Source organism: Octopus bimaculoides, chromosome 10, assembly GCF_001194135.2.
Source record: "Octopus bimaculoides isolate UCB-OBI-ISO-001 chromosome 10, ASM119413v2, whole genome shotgun sequence".
In the NCBI taxonomy this organism is placed as follows: domain Eukaryota; kingdom Metazoa; phylum Mollusca; class Cephalopoda; order Octopoda; family Octopodidae; genus Octopus; species Octopus bimaculoides.
This window is the reverse complement of record NC_068990.1, coordinates 23,909,767-23,914,537: the sequence shown is the minus strand read 5'-3', so window position 1 is coordinate 23,914,537 and position 4,771 is coordinate 23,909,767. Positions and strand designations below refer to the sequence as shown.

The window sequence follows — 4,771 nt, the reverse complement described above, 5'->3', positions numbered from 1 at the left end:
ATATATATATATATATATATATATATACATACATATTCTATATATATATATTTTATCTATTTTATATATATCTGTGTGTGTATATATATTTGTAGATATATTACATATATTATACGTGTTATATGCATGCATGTATGTATACACGCGCGCTCATACATGCTAAGATTTCCCAATGTATATACATTTACTGCTTATCAAGAATATCTCCGTTGCTAACTCACTTAAGATTGTACGAATGGCCAGATATGTGTGTGTATGTGTGTAAGTAAGTATGCATGTATGTATTTATTGATACGGTAAATATGCGTATTACACGTGGGCGCTGCCATGGATAACATTGCACATGTAGATCGTATTACTAGCAGAGATGCCTGAAATCAGTTTTCTTAGGCAACCTATCTATGATATAATGGCATGAAGTGAAGATTCTTACGAATAGATCTGTTAGGAGCCGCGTATTTTTCTGCTTACCCAACCAAATTATTTGAGAGTAACACCATCATTGTTAACACCTCGACAAATATTTTTAACTTTGCCTTTAGTAGAGTTATAAATCGGAAAGTATCTATTCCGTCCCCTTCCCAACTTGTTGGCATTGTACCTCAGTAGTGCTATTGCCTACCAACTAACGGAACTTGAAATTTTCCGTTTTGCTGCCATTTGCAGTATACATTTGCCAAGTTATAACCGAATAAGTCTGGCATGTATTTGTAAAATTCATCGTCCAGACCACCTAAACTGGGCAATTTTCCCTACGTGCAACCATTCACCGCCTTCAGTATATCAACTACCATTAATGTTTTTTTGTAGTAGCTCGCATCTTCTGCCGGGAGCCGTTGAAGACTTTTGAGATAACCGCTAAAGTATACTACCATCTCCGACCGATCGCTTTCTTCGAGCGTCTCTAGTGTATCAAAGACCGAATTGCAGCTTTCTCTTCCTGTTGACACCGAGTTTAAGTGCACGTATCTTTGCTCTAGCAAATTAGCCTTCGTATTTTCCGTAGGAGTAATGGTCAAAAGTCATTCTCTTTGCTAACACGGCGGCCATATGTATTTCTTAATTATTTCTTCAACTTTCTCATTAGTATCCTGCCTAATTTATTCCTCTCTATCGTTACTTCTTCCCTAAAGAGTCTCTCTTTCTCTCTGCTACAATTTCTCCAGCCACCCTCTTCACGGTAAGTCACCACTTTTTTCATGGCAACCCCGTTCAACTGAGGCATTACGAGATCGCGCCGGTGATGACACGTTCAGTTTTCAGAAGCCAGGTCCCAGTCTATGCAAGTTTGTAAAAACCTAACATTATAACTCACTGTTGGTACAACGAAAATTCTATCAAGGTACACTCTCTACGTTGTACTATGACCACTCTGTTTCCACACTGGCGCAATAAAGTGACGTTTCAGATTGTTGGAAATGCCTGAACAAGTTTCTGAATACGTTTCACCTTTTCGTCTATGCTAAATCCAATTTAAAATTCAGTTTCTACCTTTCCGCCCCAATACTAAAGAGAAGAACCTGTATACTAAACTTGAAGAAATTTTGGCCGTTCTAATCAATAAGGGCGTTAATCGTTACTAATCTGGATGCACTGACTTTACTGCTTCTCACATCCAGCAGCACCAACTTACCGTTCTGAAAAATCATCCTTACCTCATGTTTCAACCTTTTCCAAAGTAACAGATGTTCTCGATCCTGACATGCCACAAGATGAGTACGCATCATTTCGTCAAAAATGGTTCGAACGTGTGCGTTCCTGAAATTCTTATTTCAATGATAGCTACAGTATTCTTGTGTTGAGAATACTGAAGTCATTGAATAAATTACCTTTTCTTTAAGCCGAACTCCAGGGAAATTTAAGGAAATATTTCTGGAAAAAATTGTTAACTTTATGGATTTGAAATACGATCTGGAATCCAGGTGAAAGTTTGTTAACATTCCATTCATCTTTCTGAGAGAATGTTTTCGTTTAGCTAATTGAAAAAATGTTTCTTTCATGTAACACTGTCATTAAATAGTGTAAGATACATATCAGATGCAAGTTATGTATGCTGGAGAAGGAGATATAATGAGATGATGTAACCTCTCCACATAACTGTCTCGGTTTCACACTCGCGAAAGGCAGACCAGACATAAGCAACCGATGTAGACGAAGCTGAGGGCTTAGTCTTGTTCTCTGACTCAATATCAAACTCCAACCAATTACCTCATGGTCAACAATTAGCTGCATATGATATTGGACTACTTGTTATTTGTAGTAAAACCAAATTCATTGCTCCCATCTGTCAAGTCAATGGTTTCACTTATCTCGGTTCAGGAACAATCTCAACTGGAAAGGTTGTAAAAATCGGACAGCCAAAGTATTGTCGTCCCTAAACAAACTGGATGTTGCAAACTTGATGTTGCAAATCAACCGTGTCAGACAACATAAAGAGTAATTTTTTTTCCGTACAGCGGTAGAGTCAGTCCTTTTATAAGGAGCAACAGCACACATGCTTACCAAACAAACTGGAATCCAAGTTCGGTGGGACTTACACCTGATTGTTAATAGTAGTCTTAAACATATCTTGGAGAACTTATCCCACCAGAAAAAAGCCAGCTGTTTCGATATTTCCTGTCTGTTTCCACCATTGGAAAGGAAAAGCTCTTGCGCTTTGCAGGACATTGCTGGTGAGCTAAACAAAAGCTGGCAAGTGAGATACTGCTATAGATGCCAAAGCATGGCCGTACTTGAGCTAGTCGTCCGAACACGGTGTATGTGTCTCACCAGAGACATTGGATGCTTTCCTGAAGAATTCTCCCAATTAATGCAGAACCGAAATGGATGCCGCGTGCGGATTAAAAACATCCAAGTAAGTTCGACCAGATGATGATGAATTATAATTGTGCTTTGCGGGTTTCTGCTTATTTTGCTCCACGTTCTAGTTTAAAGTGAAGAAGACTAAGAGCAAATGCAATTAATATTATCAGCTTTTACGGCATTGGAAATAACTAATGATGAACGGCGTAAAGTTACAGAGTGCAAAGATTTTCAATCTCTGTGGGTTCAAGGCTTAGGTTACAGAGATGTAGTAGAAATTAGTGGATCGAGTATACACGTGGGGAATGTGTAGCTTAGGCAGCATTAGCATGCGACAATAGCTTGATTCGCATGTCTTGTACTTAAACGGTAAAGAGCCTTTTAAATTTAAAGCCCAGTCGGTGTATAATGTCGTTGATTAGCAAGTCAGAACAGATGAATCTGAGATGCAAATTAAACACAGAAATAAAAAAAATTATCAGCAAAAGAAATCGACTTTTAGCATTTTGAATATGGATAGCTGATGATAATGGATTCATATCCAAATATAGAGAGCGATGTAAATCAAAAGACGAATTTAAAATGCACTCAGGTATTATAATGTTATGTAAGGAGTAGAGGAAAGAAAAATATAAACAAACTTCCCTTTTACAATATTTCAAACAAGCACTTTTAAAATGTTCAGGGTTTTTTTTTTGGCATGTGTTGATGGAAGTCAATAAACTTCAAAAACAAAAATAAGAACGAATATTGCTTCCATTTAATTTAATTTCTTCTTTATTGATATCGATTCTTATACGAATTTTTTTTAAGCTATTTCAGGTAATTTATTTTTGCTTATTTTTAAAATCTAGATTCCATCGAAAATTTTTTATGTACACACACACACACGTACACACACACATACACACCCACGCACGCGCGCGCACACACACACATACACACCCACCAACACATATACACACACACACATTTTATACATGTGTGTCTATACACGCGCATGTACGCATATCCAAATGCTTTGGTGTCATTACGGTACGCATTTTCCGCTCTAATTAGGATATGCATTTACAAGCACTCACACACACGCAAATTCACACACTTATGTATATATTGTAGGTTACAAAGCATATATCTCCTCTTCAGGACATATCATATTTAGTCTTGGTGAGGCATTTTACTTTTCCATGGAAGTGCTCAACAGATGTCTATGTAAACCCTAAATTCTTTGGGACTACGACATTAAGCCTGTATAGTGCAAGAACAATGAAGCCAGCTTCTGATACACAACATAAACAAAACATAGATGAAAATATGCATACATAAGTCCTCTGCTAAAGAAGGTTCTATTCTGTGTTCTTTTTCTTTCTTTTTATTTCTTATTTTAATAACTACCTCTCGTCCAGAGGTGTATATAATATAATTTCACTGCAACCAGTAATATAAAGCTGTGCAGCTTTTATATACATTGTCTTACTTAAAGTTTCCATGTTGAGTATGACATTTTAGTTGTTTAATCCGAAGATAGATCTTTGGCCATGATTTTGTAGGCCGTCCAACGTTACAGAAATTCATGTGGCTGATATTTAGTTTGCGTTCAGAACTGCTGGATGAACGTAGGTGGAATTGAAAGCTATTAACGCTCTGGAGAAGGAATATTAGATTAATCAAACGAAAGAGCTCTGGTCGTTACCACCACATACCTTTCCAGACTAGAGAGATTGATGCGGCTTATTCTACCAAGAGAGAAGACATAGGTAGAAGGGTAGTGAAAAATATTGAGGTTTTGGCCAGGAAATACTGTAACAATTGTTAGTATGGGACCTGGAGGTGAGACACATTACGAGTGATGGCATGAGGATAGAAGAAGCAGAGTTTGTTGTAGCAGAACAGACTGGAGAAAGAAATTTTCTCATCATTGTTCGTGTGTGTGTGTGTGTGTGTGTGTGTGTGTGTGTGTGTGTGTGTG

At 37.4% G+C, this 4,771-nt stretch overlaps 1 long non-coding RNA gene across 1 annotated transcript in view; it reads left to right on the top strand.

The window, feature by feature from the left end:
* Positions 1 to 4,771, top strand: part of LOC128246982 (uncharacterized) — a 37,074-nt gene that overhangs the window by 8,976 nt on the left and 23,327 nt on the right. The gene's annotated exons all lie outside the window — the stretch shown is intronic.